This window comes from Leucopleurus acutus, assembly GCF_964270905.1.
Source record: "Leucopleurus acutus genome assembly, chromosome: 15".
NCBI classification, from domain to species: domain Eukaryota; kingdom Metazoa; phylum Chordata; class Mammalia; order Artiodactyla; family Delphinidae; genus Leucopleurus; species Leucopleurus acutus.
In genome coordinates, this window is record NC_139157.1 from 24,299,299 (window position 1) to 24,317,808 (window position 18,510).

Genomic DNA, 18,510 nt, shown 5'->3' on the forward strand with positions numbered 1-18,510 from the left:
AAATAACTTTTCTTTAATTCTCATTGATATGCAACTAAGGCGTTATGTTGAGTTATTAAAATTATGTGGGTATGAAAGTTATATTGTCAATGCATTTCATTACAGGATGATAGGGCAGCATTACAAGCATTTGTTTTAAAAGGAATTGAGGGTCTGATAGGATTGAGAATGATTATTCTAGAAGAAGTGTTTGTTAGAAGAGCTGGATTTCAAAAAGTCATTAAGGAGGATAAGGACCTAGTAGATTGCCACAAGAAGTTTTGTTGACTGGAAGTTAATCAAAAATTTGAAGAATGGGCAGCAGTGAGAAACGGGGACAGAGAATATATACAACACGCATTTGGAAGTTCGGGCAGTAAAAGAGAGGAGCTATATAGAACTGTTAGGGTCAGCAACAGAATCATGAAGGATTGTCAAGTTGCGTGAACTTGTGTATCCCAAGGGGAAGATATCCATGGAGAGTCAGGAAGTAGAGATGAGAAAAGCCAGAGAAAGGGCCAGAAAATCATGAGAACAAGCTGTGTCCTAAAAGAACGGGAGGTGCTCTTCAGGTGAAGATTTAGCACTGAGCTGATAAGCAGAGCAGGCTGTCCATTTAGACACAGAAGATGGACTCCCACCACAGGTGATGTGATTTGAGGACTGTTGTCTCTAAAATTCCTTAGTCATTTTCAATGGTGCCTGATATCTCACAATTATAAATGTGTTCCTTTGGCATGTGGATTCTTCCTCCTATTTAAAAAATAAAAATGCATATACGGATTTTTAGCATAATAGCATAATGAGTATAAAAGATTTTACAAATCCATGTTTATAGGCGCTTCTCTGAGTTCAGATGTTGATTGCAGTATGTAGCTGGGGTGTACACACCTGAGACTTCTGAGATGGAATGTGGGAATTCTGAGGGCTGAAAGGGACACTAGCCCTAAAACCAGCCCTCAGCAACCCTACCATTTAGTGTAGGAAAGCCAGCGAGGGGCAGCTCTTCTGGCACTGGACAGGGCAGTTGGGAGAACGAGGACAGGGAGCCGGAAATGAGTGTTGAAGTGAAAATGAGGTATCTCATGTCAAATGATGTCCATGTTCGCATTAAGATATAAGAGGAGATCATCTACCAGCTACATGGAGGACTTGAAAAGACAGAATGTCTGGAATGGCTCCTGGGTGCCTCAAAAAGAGATGAGTAGCACTGTCAGTGAGCGGACGTGACTGTTCCATTGTGATTGGAGTCCCTGGTGCTGCAGATGGCCGGAGCTGCATGGGTCTCCATCTTCCTTGAGGTTTCCTCTAAAGCAAAAGGAAAAGCAAATAGTAGGGGTGTGATAGGTATGGTGAACACAGCAGAAGTTTGGTAGGTCTTAGAAGCCCATCTTGAAGATCAGCATGCAGGTGAGAAACGCAGTGGGGGCTGCCAGAAAGAACACTGGGCTGGGCTTCGAAAGACAAATTGTAGCTCATGCTCACAACTAATAACCTGTTTGACCTTAGACAAGCCACCAGTATGATCTCGTCTAGAAATAAAGTTTTATTACTGATGTGACCATGAAGACTGTCCAGGGAAGGAAATCTAAATACAGAGAAAGGGGCTAATAATTCAGTTGAAACAGAAACAGGTAAGGGCCTGGAAGTTTCAAGGAGGACAGATGGAGAATTCACTTAGTGAGGGGGAAGAGGCGAGATGCCAGGCTGATTGTTCTTTCAGAGCGTCTCGCTTCCATTCTTTTGCCAAGCAGGTTGGGGATGTGACGAAGAGTGAATAGTTTGGGAGTTTAAATTCCTGCTCACCTCTTATCAACTATGTGACTCTGGGCAGTTACTTATTTCTCTGGGCTTCACTTTCCTTGTCTATTAAATGAGGATGATAATAATACAACTATAGACACACTCTGTATGACATGATGTGGCGCATGTCAGATATCGAAAAGGACTAGTACTCCAAACATAATTGTTCCCTTCTTCTACTCTGCTTTCAAAAAAATTTTTGCTCAAAACTCATTTTTTTCTGAGTTCCTATAGCATTTCTTGTTTATGCTCCCATATTTAGTCATTAAACAAAATGCTCCATTGTCTTTGTTCCTAAGAGTATGTGTGTGTGCATGTCTGTCTGTCAGTTAGTCTGCCTATCTTATCTCTTTAACCAAATTGCAAGTTTTTAGAGAGTAGAAAGATATGTGTTAGATTCCTTGTGTATCCCTTTCAACTTCTAGAATATACTATAGCCTTCAGCAAATACTTGTTAAATAACTGGGGTTGTAAATCCTAGATAAAAAACAAAAAACAAACCTTCCCCTGTGCTCCATATCAATTACACAGCTTAGGAAGAGGCAGGTGTAGAATAATTTAGCTAGGGTTTGGGTGTTTTTTGTTTGTTTCCAGTTGGTCTGTGACTATACATAGATTCAATCATAATGAAGCTGACAAAGGAGCGATGACATTTTGGAAACAGAAAAGGAATTTTGGATATTACAGCCCAACATTTGTCACCTCCCTGGCTGATGGCAGCACACTTTTGTTCACTCCCTTTGGCTAAATTTGGATCAAATGCCGGCTGAGTGCACTAAGCAAGCCAGAACTGCATTGTACCTCTATTTTGTGACATATGAGCTCCCTGCTTTAATCTCCCCTTTACTGTATAAAAGAGGATCTGAGGCTGTTAGACTTCAATCCGGCGATTCATGCAGCTGGCACACAATAGATTCCACCTCTCTCCTCACTGCAGCACAATATCAAGCTAAACAAAATGTCTTAGAAGGCTTCAGTACATGCAGTTAGCCTGTCACAGATCCCCCCTCCCCCCACACACACTCTCTCTCTCTCTCTCTCTCTCTCCGTTTTTTCTTCTACTGAGCAAAAGAGTCCGAATGCCCAGCACCTGCCTTTTACTGACATTTCCACAAAGGTAAAGGAATGAACCTTTTGTCAATTCTCACCAAACGATCTGTTTTGAAACAATGAGATGAAAAGCCTGGGCCCCTCTCCTTGCTACTGGATTACAGTGCAGAGGCTTAAAATAAAGGACACTTGATTTTATTGATTTAATGAGGGATGGAGGCTTTCGCAGGAGCATCCCTCATGGCAGAGGAACAAGTCTTGCTAGCAGGTACCTCCACTGAGGCACTTCCCTTCCATTTGTTTGGTTTTGCGATGGTGCATGTTTATGGGTTTGGCTGTTAGGATGACCCACAGCTTTCCTTCCTGTGCCGCATGAAGCAGTCAGATGCCTGCAGTGATTTCCCTGCGTGTCTCTAGACAGGGAGACGTGGAGGGGAGGCAGCACAGTACTGCGGGATAAAGAGCTGCAGGAAGAGGTGACAGGGGAAAGCACAGCTTTGAAAAAAGAAGAGTCAAATAAAACAGACTGGAAAAGAAATAGCACTTCTAGCTGCAAAAGGGATTGTGTGCAAAACCTATTATTTCTCAGCAGAGCCTATTTCAGCTAGGTTTCTCAACCTCCTCTCCATGCCCACACCATTCCCGTCCTCTCCCACATCCTTCCCCACTCCCCGTCCATCACCCAAGTTTGAATAGTGAGGAGACTAAGGGGGTTCAAGCATGATGTTTTATTGTGGACGGGTCCAGGCACAGCTAGATAATCTTTTTGCTTTTGTTCTCTTCCTCTTTGAGATTTCTTGGGATATTATTATTGACATGTTCATATGGAAATTTTTGCATTATATGTTTCTTCTTTTATATTTGTCCTATTTTTTCCATACAGTCCGACTCATTGTCCACTATGCTGTGTGAAAGGGACATTGTCAGTCACCTGCTGACTAGATTTAAGCAGTGATGTACTTTTAATACTGAAATGGACTGCGTTTTTGTTAATAGACAAGTGCATAGCCGGGATTCCTGTTAATGTGAACATATGTCTCCATACACTGTGTACATTTATTTCAATGTATTTATACAGTCCACCCATGGATTAAACACCCCCCAATTCCCTCTGGTGTTACTCTCTGACTCTAGCATAAAGAGAAACAGTTCCTAAGAGCATATGGTTTCCAAAACACAGCCCTTCCCCCTCCTTTTAGTTTGCGCGGAATGAGCGGCTACCCCTCCCCCAACAGTTTCTCTGCTCTCCAAGCAAAGGAGTCTGAAACCAGGGGGCAAAATCATTAGTTCCCAATTACCTTAAGCCATGCAAGATAACCTCTCTCAAGAGCTGTTGGTAAAATATGTACGCAGTTCCAATGTCTAGACAGTTATGAAGTATAGGGGTAGGGCTCGGGCCACTGCAGACCCCAGCACATCTCAAATGAAGTGCTTTTATTAAAGAAGTATAATCACCAGGATAACTAATTACGTCAATACCACATAGTTAATTAAATCCATTATAGTTACTATTCCCATGGAGAGGAGGTCAAATAAAGCCACCGTCTTCTTGGTTCTACCATGCTAACAAAGGAAGGAGAAATTAAATAAAACACGACACAGGCCTCTTCAATTTACATCTTTTCTCTGAAATGATAACAACTACCTAGGATGTCATCCAAGAAGGTCTTCAAGTGTAAGCCATACCCAAAGATCGCTGAATTGTTCAAAAGACTGCCTCATAACTTACCTGTACTTTAACTAAGTGATGACCAACTGTTTGTTTGATTGGTGCAAGAAGTAGTGACAAGTAAAAGTGAAAAACAGAATGAACGGTCGCTGTGTTTTTATTAATATCTTGCAGAGAAACCTGATGGAGGGCAGTGCTTATGTTCCAGTTCAATCTGGCTTTACAACCAACGACCAGGAGGTAGCCCACGTACCACGTACCCCTCTCAACCCTAACCAGGGACTATGAGAAAGACAGGCTAAGTTTAGATATGAAAGTTCATTAACCCACCAAAGGCACACAGACAATCCTGCAGTTTCAATCATAAAGCCTTCTTGTACTGACACTAATATTAAGAATGATTCAGATACAGACGTGGAAAAGAAGAGAATTCAAGGACTCTACTGCTCTATTTCAGACTGATATTGTTTTCCAGAGAAAGAATGTGGACAAAAAGACGCATACTCACATATCCACCACCCCCCCCACACACACACACGTCTCTCAAATACTAATCTCTGGAAAATAAAAACAAGATATTTTGATCCTCCTTGTCTGAAAATTCACCAGGTCATTATATCACTGTCACACCTTCTTCTGAAAGCAGTTCATTGTACATAGAGAGGATTTGCATTTACTTCTCCTGATTAACAAAGAAAACTTTGTATAAAAGGGCTAGGCACTGGGACGTGGAAATGTGACCAGCCTGACCCCCTGCAGGAGAAGGCAGACAAGCAGTAGGGAGAAGAGGTAGATGAGGATGGAGAAAGAATGCTTTGATCCTAGGGCAGTGCGCACAATGGCGTGGGGGCACCCCTAGCAGGCTCACCCGAGCAGGCTGAAGTTGGGCATGGAGTCACGGAGCAAGCAGGAAGCAATAAAATGAGGAGAATTTCATGGGATAGCGAGCAAAAAGGGCTGCACACTCACCGCTCCAGCTGGATTTTCTGGGTTCGGTTGTTGTGATCTCTGTTGATGTTACTGCTACTGTTATCGTTAATGTTGTTTTCCAACTCAGGAAATTATACTTTGTTCCAACTACAAGCCGGGCCGGTTTTCTTCAGTGAAGATGTACTCGTAAAATACAGGCTGTGAGCAAAAGGCAGCACGAAAGTCACATAGGCCCTGTGAAAAACAAAAGGTCAGGTGTTAAGTCCTTTATATGTCCAGTGTTTTAAGCTGACATAGGAGGCATTTCGTTTAGATGTAAAGTGGTCTTTTATTCGCCATCCACAACCCACACCCCTACCCCAAAAGCTGCTCCTCAGACTTCTTTGTGCCTTATAGAGCCACCTTGCTACCAGCCAACCAGACAGAAACACCAAGGGGAGGGGTCCTTGTTTTTTCTTTTTCTTTTCTTTGTTTTGCTTACTCTGTCTCCTTTGCCCCTTTATCAAATCAATTGCCAAGTCCAGGAAATCTCTTGCCATCAACTACTTCCTTCCAAATCCCCTTTCTGTCGCCACCCTTGTTACATCTCTTTCTCTGCCCCCCCCACTTCCAGTCACATTCCCCTTTCAATCCCTGTTACACAACTCACCAGACTAATCTTTCTAAGGCATTGTTCTCCTCAAATTCCTCTTGGCTCGAGAGCGTGCACTGACCGCCCAGAATCATCATATAGAATAATCTATAAATTCTCACTCTGCCATTAAGATTGTCTCCATTCTGTCTCCACTCCCTGTGCAGGGATACCTCTCAGGACCTCCTTACCTGTGACCTGTGCCCCTCCCTGCTTGGGTCACACACACTCCAGAGACTCCAGGCCTTTGTTCCATACATGCACGTCAACCCCAGTCCCCTCCACCTCCCGTCCTTCTTGAACTCCTACACATCCTTCAATGTTCATCTTAATGCCTCCATCAGGAAGCCTTTCCTGACATGCCTAAGCTACAGATGCCTGTCTTACTCTGACTTCCCAGAACATGTCTTTTTTATGTGTATTTTATGACCATTATTATAATCTGCCAGTAATAAAGTAAGTATTGATCATATGACTTCTTCATATTTTAAACTCTTTGTAAAAATTCAGAGAGCATATCTTACTAATCTCTATAAGAGCTTAGTTAAATATCTGTCTACTGTTCATTCTACAAGATCAGGGAATCTTCTGAAAAAGGTGTATATCCATCTACTTAGAAAAGTTTTGCCCTATCATAGTTCAAGGGAGTGAAATTAAACACTCTCAGGCATTTTCATTTCCATCATTTTATGGTCTAAAGAAAATGAGCTTTACTATTATAGTTAATTCACGAGAAAAGTGGGGTGAACAAATTAACCCTACAAGTTATCCAAAATTATTTTGACCTGATAAAACACTCTGTAATTTTCTTTGAAAGTTTATGATAAGTTATGTTATTGTAACGCTCATTATTTATACCTCGATGCCCAAGCAGACACAAAATACCCAACTAGTAACTATAAAATTTTTAATGCTATCCACCTCCCCTGATCTGTGCCTTCACAACTTTATGCTGGATGAGATTCACATCTGAAATTATTTTACTTAACTTTCAGAGACCAAGACAAGTGATTGGGTATATTAATTATATCAAGGGCGGAAAAGTAGAGAGGAAAGATCAATATAGGAGGACTCATGAGATCTGAGTTCTAATTCCGGTTGTACCTACTCACAAGTTGGACAAATCATTTAATATCCATAAATCACTAAGAGAGTCCCCTTGTACACACACACACACACACACACACACACACACACACACACACACACGCACCCACACACATACAGACAGATACACACACAAAGCCATGCTGTTGGACTTCTTAAACTTTAAAAAAGAAAATAGAAGAATAGCCTTAAAATTACTAAAGTAAGCAAAGTGAACATAATCAGCACATTTGTTCACAATTTTAAACTGTATGATATTGTAATTTCATAGTATTTTGAAGCAAGAAAATGTTTACCCATTTGACATTATAATGCAAATATAATTACCTCAAAGAAAAGAGACAAAATAAAATTAGAAATAAAGAACTGCAATACAATCTTGGAGCAATACAGAACACAAAACAGTACAAAATGTAATACAAACTCGTAACAATAGCCAAGTCACTGGCTACCACTTGTATACACTACAGAAGCACCTGGAGTAACAAAATAAACAGAGGGCTGCCATTCTGGGTGGATGCATGGTTATGGTAATGTAAGTGGCAGCAATTTTGAACCAGCATGAAAAATCTTCGGCTTTTCAACATTTTACTGCTTAAGGCATTTCTCTGGTTTAGTAATTGAAAAAAAAAAAAAGCAATATTGGGGTTGAAAATTATTTTGTTTGAAAATTCTCTTCCCCTTGAGTAAATTAGGTATAAGTGACTGAAATACAAAAAAAATCTGTCAAGGTGCTTTGAAGTTTGACTCTGTCCCTGGCTGGAATGACCCCCAGACAGTTTAGGGTTTACCAGTGCACAATGAATATAAAGTGTGAGCTTCTATAACCCCATCTTCATCCCAAAGACCTACCAGATGGGAACAAAAATATAGAATCTGTTCTGGGTTGTAGGAAGGAAGGAAAGAAAGAAAAACAGAGGGAAAGAGGGAGGGAAGGAAGAAAGGAAGGAAGGAAGGGAGGGAGGGAGGGAGGGAGGAAGGAAGGAAGGAAGAAAGGAAGAAAGGAAGGAAGGAAGGAAGGGAGGGAGGGAGGGAAGGAGGGAGGGAGGGCGGAAGGAAGGGAGGGAGGAAATAATGTGGGGCAGAGAAAGAAAAAAGAAAGAGGGAGGAAGGAAGGAGAGAGAAAAGAGAATGAACAATATATAAAAGAAACTGGAAAAAAGTTGAGAGGTTGACAAGTCTGGAGAACATAAATAATTCCCCTAAATTTCTGTCTTCATAAACCTCCTCACTTCTTCCCTCCCTGGATTCTTGGCATCTCACTCTAATTATGGCTTCACTAGCAAAATAATAGTGAATAGATGAGCAACAACCACAAATAAAAAGAAATGGCAACCCTAAGCCTAACAATCAACAAATGTTTTCCTGTAAATATCCAACAAACAAGTGTACCTAGTCAACGTAACAACGTTTCACTCTACCTAAGGCATCACTATTACTACACATAAATATTTTCTTCTAACGGCTTCCCATTTTCTGCAAGATATGGGATCCATAGGCTCTCCAAAAACCAAGCACAGCTTAACTCTGAAACTTTGTTTTCTTCCACACCTCCACTCCCACAATGTTCTGTAGCAATACCGAAGGACTTAAAATTTCCTGTGGATGTTCACCAGAGAACAAAGGAGAGGTGGTCATTTCAAGCAATGGTTGTATTGATGACTCAGAGTCTGTCCTCTGGGAAGCCTCCCTTGACCTCTTGGGAGAGGGGGACACTCCCTCACTGGAAAACCTCTGACTTGTCGCTTTCTTCCTTAGAGCACTTACCTCCCTATATTGGGTTTCTCTTTTACATATGTGCCTTCTCTACTAAACCAGAAGTTATGAGAGCGCTAGGATATTTAATCATTTCTGAAACAGGGAACCCTCACAATGTATCTGATAACATATTAATAGCAAAAATAGTCAATATATGCATCAGGCATTCAGAAGAATTCTATCATGAACCTTGTAGTACTAAACTATAATAATATTTCTTACATTTGTAAAATACTTCATTGCCTAAAATGCATTTTTACAAATATTATCATATCATTAGGTCTGTGAAAACATTTTTATCCTCAATTTCTTTTTTTTTTTGTTATTTTATTTTTTTATATTTTTGGGAATTGCCTTTTTAAAATTTTATTTTAAATGCTTAAGAAAAGTGTTAATAGACCAGATTAACTAACCAGACAAAGTAACTAGATTAATTGTAGACTTTTAGAAAAGTTACTTAACTTCTCTAAGTTTCAGTTTTTCTACTTATAAAATAAAAACATTTGATGTGAGTCTCTATAAATTCCCCTTTACCACTCTGCGATTATTTATTTGATTTCAGAGTGTAAGAATTACCTGGACAGGACCATCTCTTTATCTAATTTAATTCCATAAATACTGGTAGGATAAACTCTAGGTACTACTATGCGTGAAACTAGGCTGCTCTGAAAACTAGGCTGTATCTGAAAAATAAGAACTGACAATGTAAAGAATAAAGAAAAAGAACAGAGGCCTCTGATAACAAACAGCCAAATGGAAAAATATAAACAGCCAAAACTGCACTGTATTAATAAAATGGAAGAAGGATCAGACAGACTCCCAGAAGGGAGAACTATCACAATTTTCAGGAATCCCTGGCTCCTTTTTGCAAGTCCTACAGATGCCAGAGAAGAAAGGGAGGCTTTAGACTTGAGAGAGGATAGAAGAACCATGAGAAAGAACCAAGCAGTTGTGAAGAATAACCAAGATGAAAAAAGATTTGAGGATGAATAAACTTGATTTACAGTTAGCTGGAAATCTTTTCACTCAACAAACACAGAGGACACAATTCTTTTTTCCAGGTACACATGGATTATCCAAAAAAAAAAAAAAAAAAAATCTACCACACAATAGGCCACGAAACTGATTCAATAAACCCCAAAGAATTAATATCACATAGACCTTTTGATCTGATCACAATGCAATAAAATCAGAAACTATTAAGTGATAGCTTTCAAAACTCCACGTTACTGGAAATGAGAGAACATTTTACATAAAAATATTTCAATTAAAGAGAAAGACATAAGAAAAACTGTGAAACCTTTACAATGAAAACTTACAGGTCAAATTCTGGAATTGAAGTAGTACTAGAGAAGATTTAAAATTTTAAATACATTTATCAGAAACCAAAGAAAGATTTAAATAGATAAGTGATTACTCAAAGCACTAGCAAAAGAGTGACCAAGTAAACCACCAAGAAGGAAATAATAAAAGATAACAGCAGGGATTTCTAGTTAAAGATGGGGGATTGGAGGTGTGCCTTTTAACCCATCCTCTCCATAAAGCCCATAAAACAATGGTGAAGGGATCTTTTAAGGCATAAATCTATAAGGACAAAAAGAACAGAGGATGAAGGAATAGCAATAAAACTTCAGATGATGAAAAACAGAAGAATGTATATTAAATGGCTTAGCAAACTAAGACAGAGAGTCGTGAACTGGTGGCAGAGAAATCTGAGAAACAATTTCATTTGCCTCACAAAGCTCTACTCTTAAATATGAGCAGGCATTGGGGGTGGGGGAGATGAGAAGCAAGTTGGAGGAAAGAGAGACTTTACAAGGGAAAACTAAACAGAGAAACAAAGAAAGCTAGTATTATTTTGAAAGACATGAGAGAAGATATAGCATCCGTGAATCAAGAACAAGATGCTGTTACAAAGAACAATCAGAAAACATGATAGAGGTCTTCGCTATCAAAATTATAAAAGCCAACAGAAAAAAATGCAGTAGAAAATTTGAAATACACTGTAGAGAAATCTAAAGGACAGCAGAACAAACAGACTAAGGGATAGAGAACAGGAGAAAAATTATTTTAAAACTAGAGGATTAATTGCTAAATATTAGCTAAAATCTATCCAGAAAATGATAAAGACCCATGAATACACAAAACGATATTGAAGAAAGAAGCAAAGCCACTGCATCTCACGATGACTATGCAGCAGCAAACACCAATGAAAGAGAATACAGAACACAGGAAAGGTCCTATGTTTGTATGGACTTGGTGTTTGATAGAGGTGGCACTGCTAATTTAGTCAGGGAATATGTGCACACATATACATAAAATTGTACATTTTTTATTGTATACATATAATTAATAATAAATGTGGATTGGAAAGACATTAAGTTGAATCACGTGGAAATGCTGATATTAGTCTGTTTTGAGTTACACAAACGTCAGTTTCATAAAGTTCAACCTAATACACTGAATGACTAACAGTTACCTAGGAAAGAAGGAGAAGAGATGTAGAGGAATAGATTAAAGAAGATAATAAAACAAAAGAAGGGTCTTTTCTGGGGTGTGAGAAGCTATGAACTGGGAAGAAGAGTAACTCAGTTCTGTGCACCAATAGGTGGTGATGATGGTAGATTTGTCAACAGACTCATGAAATCATAAATTGCCGAAATGGAGTCTGAAGCTGTTACGTTAAGAAAATCAACAAAAATGTACAAGAAAGAAGACAGTGAGATAAGAAATGATAAAGCTGTCTTGGGAGAAAAAAAAAATATTTGAAAGATGGATAGATAGAGCTGTGAGAAAGGCTAATATTAGCTGAATATGGTTTCAGAGGATAACAACAACAAAATTAAAGCATAAGACTTTGAGGACAAAATGAAAGTAAAGTGAAAGAATTTTTAATAACACTTCAGGGTACTTCCTAAGCAGAAGTAAAAGACAGACAGCCGAAATTCCTGAACGAGCTCACGGTAACCTTGAAAGCATGGCAGGTAGCTAACAACTTTTTCCCCTTCCCACCATTGCCACAATCACACTCCATATTGTGTCCGACACACACTAGGTTCACAAACTGTGCTCAATGAAATTTAGTGGGGGCGAGGTGATTGTAAATGATCTCACTTTTCCCCTTGAGAGGGATTCTCCTTTGGATTGTGCAATTTCTTAAACTCCAGATTTAGAGAAAGACAGAGGCTTCACATATTTTTCTAGATAAGGGTGATTACTCTTGCCCTCTTCAACAGACACTTCTGACAGTGAGAATTAAGCCTGTAAATTATACATATTAGACTTGACCATGACATAATACATCTTCTACTTATAATTTAGGTGATCTTATATAATGTGCTAGACAGTAATGTTATCATTATTTACAGAACCTTGAATGCAGCAGGAATCATCAATCTAAATGTCCGTGCATTATTTTTAATGGAGAAGCACAGTGATCTATTCCAGATTAATGCACAGAGAGTGGGACGGAGGGATTAAACTGGGAGATAGAAATATGGATTTCTCTGTAGCTTACAATAATAATCTTCTGAACACTCTCCTACTTCCCACCCCTCCCTGGACCACTCTTTTCCTACTTTGGTGATCAGTGAAGCCAACTTCCTCAAATATCCACTTACAGTTAATCCTTCACTGTTTTCATGAATGAAATAAAAGGTGTGGTAAATTACTGAGGACATTAATTATACAAGCGAAATAAAATGTTTGCACATCATACTCAATAATCTCTCAAATCAAGACTAAGTTGTTGTGCTTGCACTCACTCAGACTGAAACTCAGCTTCTTTTACAGATTTAATAGGCTTTAACATTTAATTTGCTTCAATTATTACTTTGTTGATATAAATAGGATGCTTATTTACTCTAGTCTGTCAATAACTGAAAAAGGAAGCCTCTAAAGACAAAATACTCAATTGCGTTCTATACCAGGAATCTATGAATCAAAACATAATCATCGAGGCCAGTGTCTTCCATCAGTCTCAGAGTTGCTGTCCGTTTGTAGCAGGAGACCAAAATGAAAACGCTAGGTAGCTCTCCAGTTCCTTCTGACTCACTTTAGTGTACAACCTGGGTTATCTTGATTGAACTCCAAGAGCACCTTACCTCCCCATTTTTAACATGTGTTCAAAACCGTGTTACAAAATGTAGATGCTCCATAGAGACCTGTCAACTGAATCAAATGCCTCTAACACTAAATTACTTCCACCAGTTTTGTTCTCCTTTAACCACACAGACTCTTGCTCATCCTTCCTTATCTTTAAGATGAACAATGATGTTCCCAAATATTGTGAATTCTCTGAAAATCTGCTACAAACATATTAACTAGAATACAAATGAATTTGTGGTTTCTTATTACTTGGGAATTTTCCTGTGCCATTTCTCCTTACATATGCACAGATAAACTTTTCTGTGTATACATAAAATAATTAGGTTTTAGATCTACATCTTCACAAATTACAAAAGGTATTTTAATTCCAGAGCCAGAGGAAAAAGGTGAGCAACAGGAATCCAATACCTAGAAAAAAATTAAATACTCTTCTTAAAGTCTTTCAATTTAGCTCTCATTAAACAATGAAATTTAAGATTGAATTTTTGGAATTATATTACATAAATTCCATATATTTTTTCAGAATATATATATAAGTTCAGGCTCTGCTAATTAGCAGTACCATTAGCAGTATACTTCATCTCCCTGAACCTTAGTTTCCTGGCCTATAAAACAGAGATAATAACTGTTACTTTAGGCGGTATAGTGAAGTTCAAAGGCAAGAATGGATGTAGAAGTAACTTGTTCATTTTAAAGTCCTATACAAATGAAATTAGTGTTTGTATGTACCACCTACTATGGGTCCAAGACTAATCTTTAAGTTTGGAGAGAATGTAAGAGGAATATAAAGTATGGTCTCCTCCCACAACAAATTTAATACCCACTTGGAATCAGGAAATAATTAGAAAATGAGATGAGGCTATATAAAACTAAGTTGTGTGGTCCAGGCTACGTGTGCAGTAACAATTCTAAGGAAGGAGAGCTTTAAATGGGCTGGAAATTATGACCATTTTCTTTCCGAATGGAACAGGCTAAGCTTTGCTTGAATAAAGAAGCAAAGATATCTAACAGCTGCTTACCACTTTGTGTTGCTTAAAATATCGGAGGAGTATGAGGTTTAGGCAGCTCTGAGGGCTGAGTCATCTTCCTCCTAACTTGGTATTTATTCAGGACGCAGCTCTGCCGCCGATGACAACAGCATTCCTGACCTCTGAGCTGCTCAAAATGCTAAGACAGTTCTGTAGGTGAAACGGACACCTCATCCAGATTCCCCTGTGGTTAACACTCCCAGTTATGCTTCTGCTGCCTCCTTGTTTTGCCACAATGTTTGTTCTAAACGAGAGAGCTCTGGACAGCTGAAGAAGAAGAACCGAGGCCAAATGAAAAATAGCCTAGATTTTCTTCTCATGACGATGCTCAAAGCTCACAGCTGAAGCAATTAGAGAAAGGGCTGGAGCATGAGCCTCTAACATGGACCTTTGTACCTTGTATACCATCACGTTCAACCAGTTCAATGCACTTGTTCAAGTTCTATGAGGACCTATTTTGAACAAAGTTCCATAAGTGATGGACATGTAAAATTTTGTAAGGGAGATAATAAAGATATACTTATCGTCACAGACAATCCCACATATATTTTGTTCTCATCTAATCCAGGAGTATCTGTAAACCAGGCTGTTATCACCATTTTTCCAGGTGAGGAGGTTAAGGCCCAGATAGGTTTGATAACTTGCCCAAAGTCACACAATTTATGAACTGCAGGGAGCAAATTCAGACCCATAAAATCCTGGCTCCAAAGCCTATGCGCTTTACATTTAAACCGTTAGAGGGAGAAATATGAATAAATACCTAGAAGTCTTTTTTTAAAAGGAGGAGGGATCAGGGAGTAGAATTTTTCCACTGTTCTAGATGATGGGGTATTTTCACAAGAGGAAAATTGTGGAGGAGTAGGCTAAAAAAGGCTGAGGCCATATGATAGAGAAGTTTGTAGTGTCATTACTTTGCACTCAATTATGTCAATAATGGGGAGTTACCAGTGGCTGACTGTGTATGGGGGTGTTGGTAGTAGTCCCAGGTATAAGCAATAAGAGGGTACCCTGTATATACAGAATTTTAAAGCAATAATAAAACCAAGTCATTCTGATTTTAATCACCTCCTCTTGCCTACAACTTTCAACAATGTGATAAAGTGATAAAATACTCCTCAAAAAAATAAGAACTATTGTACCTTACTTTTAAACAATTGCTGCCATTAATGTTGAGTTTTAATAATACGGTGTAAGGTTCGAACTATCACATTTTTATCATTTATCCTTTACTAAACATTGCGTTCTACATGGAAGTTAATTCACCTAACTCCCAGTTATACCATTGGCCCCCAAGATACCCATACTTGGCTACACGTATCCAAGAACAGGTTGGGAAATTCTTGAGCTTGCCTTGGGCAGACATAGCTGTGACGTAAGTCAGAGAATCAAAACTTGAGTTACTTCACTTCTGTCATTCTATCGGATCACTGGAGTTTTCTATTTTGGTTTAAATGCAAATGCAAGTATAATAGTTTTATTTGAAAAATACGAATTTTAGTTCATATATAAAATATTCTATGAACTTGAACTATCTTTAAAATCACAATCACTTATTTGTTGTTTTAAAAAAAGATTAAAAATTATGTTGATTACCAATTATTACATGAAAATAATTTCACCACATGGTGTGTGTGGGGGGGAACAGGTATTATAAAAATAATCCAGTCAAGCTGTCAAATATGCTAGGAATGCCGCTGGGAGTCAATAAATGTTTTTGATGGGAGGAGTCACAAGAGAATGGTCAAGGTGAATCATAAGACACCATCATTATATCTCTATGCATTTGTATATATGTCTAGTTGCCAGTACGTTGTAATTAGAGGAGGAAAACAGCAGAGAGTATTTGCGAAAACAATAAAAAGTGTTAACTTTTGGAGAATATTCCGGCATGGGTTCTTGATAGGCTACTGCATTTTCACAGCAGCATGTCAATCCTACCCCCAGCAGGGCTCTCTGTGAAGGCAGACAGTCCTCATTTTTAACCAGCAGAGAATGCTACACTTCAAGAAGTCAACAGGAAATAATGCAATTTGGAGGGTTTTGTCACCCAGTATCTTAGGACAGGTCAGCTGAGAAAAGAATTCTTTCGAGTTGTTTGTTAAGGAGATAGAGTTGTCATAACTTGTACTGTTGTTTACAATATCCCAGCCACCTCCCTATGGGAGGGTTGTACATCCTCGTCCTATGGAAGCCTGGCCTGGCTCGATGGCTCACTTGCTAGCCAGTGAAATGTCAGCAGACTTGAGGAGTCTTCTGGGCAGAAGTTTTGACTCAGTGTGGGTGCGCCATGTTTTTTCCTCCAGTCTCTGTGACTATAAAAGCCTGGAGCCCCTATTCACCTGGGTTTCTGAGTGACTATAATGAGCAGAAACCCTTGTCAACCTATGATAAATATATAACATGGACAAGAAATAAACATTCGAGTTTTAAGCCACTAAGATTTTCTGGTTATTTGTTATCACAGCACCAGCTAGCCCAACTTAACGGAGTCATCTGTCCATTTAGGCAGACACTCTCAAATCTATTGCCAAATTTAGGTCGACCAGGGAAAATTTTATTCATGGAATTTATTGTATGGATATCAGGAGAATTCCTTTTACTGAACAACACTCGACGTGAAGATCATTTGCACTGAAAATTCCTATAAGTACTCCTCATGAAAGTCACCCTGGTCCCCACTTACACAGAGGTTGTCATGGATTACGGGCATTCCACCAACGTAATTCGATGAACATCTTCAAAAGAAGTCTTTGCCTGGGCTTTGTGTTAAGAATCATTATAGTTCTTCTGAGAAAAATGAACTACTTCCATCTCTTATACACTGTGTATCGCATACCTGATGGAGTTAATCTTTTTCAGGTTGGTTGTCAGGCAGCTTAGAGCCGTATTTTGGCAAGTACACAAGTCCATTTTTTTTAAGTCTTACTTTTGACTCTATATTATGTATCTAGTCTTGTTACTTTCTGTTTTCACAATTTTTTAAATTCTATTGATTTACATGTTGTGTTAATTTCTGCTGTACATCAAAGTGACTTAGTTATACATATATATATTCTTTTTCATATTCATTTCCATTACGGTTTAACACAGGATATTGAATATAGCTCCCTGTGCTGTACAATAGGACCTTGTTTTTTATCCATTCTAGGTATACAAGTTTGCACCTGCTAATCCCAGACTCCCAATCCTTCCTTCCCCTACTCCCCCTCCCCCCCTTGGCAACTACAGGTCTGTTCTCTATATCTGTGAGTCTGTTTCTGTATCATAGACATGTTCTTTTGTGTCGTATTTTAGATTTCACATATAAGTGATATCATGGTATCTGTCTTTCTCTTCCTGACTTACTTCGCTTAGTATGATGATCTCTAGGTCCATCCATGTTGCTGCTAATGGCATTATTTTATTCTTTTTTATGGCCGAGTAATATTCCATTGTCAATATATACCATATCTTCTTTATCTATTCATCTGTCAAAGGACATTTAGGTTGTTTCCATGTCTTGGCTATTGTAAATAGTGCTGCTATGAACACAGGGATGCATGTATCTTTTCAAATTATACTTTTGTCTGGGTATATGCCCAGGCATGGGATTGCTGGATCATATGACAACTCTATTTTTAGTTTTTTGAAGAACCCCCATTCTGTTTTCCATAATGGCTGCACCAATTTACATTCCTACCAACAGTGTAAGGGGGTCACTTTTCTCCACGCCCTCTCCAACATTTATTATTTGTAGACTTTTTAATGATAGACATTCTGACTGGTGTGAGATGGTACCTCATTGTATGTTTTCACATTATTTAATTGGTGTATCTTGTTTAATTTTCTTAACCACTTCAAGTCCTTTAAAGAACAAGGTGGGGGGTATGTATGTTTTAATTAATTAAATTATAGTGCAGTATCATTACCATCTTATTCTTTCTAAACATGTAAATGTCATGTATCTAGGGCATGTCACCAAAATTGCTCCTAATAACTATCAAAATTTTAGTCCCCTAAATCAATAACTAACTTATTAGAAGAGATTCCCTTGAACCCGAATCTTAAATAGTTTACAGCCAAGTCAAATTGAAAAGGTTCTTCCTTAGAAGAACAGTTTTACTGATTGTATTTTCCTATTGTGTTTTTGTTTTCTTTATAGAAAGCCTTTGGGGTTCAGGATGGACAATGTAATTCTTTTAATGAATGAATGAATGAGTCTAATACTTCTACTCAATTTAGTTCCTCTTCTTACTGAGTAAAATACTAGGCACTATTAAGTCACATAAAGGAATGGAAGGCCTATTTCTGGACTTCTGGAAAATTTCAGAGCTTGGCTGGGGAGTTCAATTCAATGATTAAAGCAACAAACACAAACAACTCACAACGGACAAAACTACTCTGGGCCAGCTAAGAACCCAGGGTCTGGAGGAACTCAGAACAGAAGGATGGTTGTATAAGAATAAAAT

At 38.6% G+C, this 18,510-nt stretch overlaps 1 protein-coding gene across 1 annotated transcript in view; it reads right to left on the minus strand.

Moving 5' to 3' along the window:
* The window catches only part of LOC309972229 (uncharacterized protein), a 482,303-nt gene that overhangs the window by 447,417 nt on the left and 16,376 nt on the right, over positions 1–18,510 (minus strand). Inside the window, exon 2 of the mRNA XM_082855831.1 lies at positions 5,471–5,665. The gene's annotated coding sequence lies outside the window, so the exon portion shown is untranslated. The remainder of the gene's footprint in view (positions 1–5,470; positions 5,666–18,510) is intronic.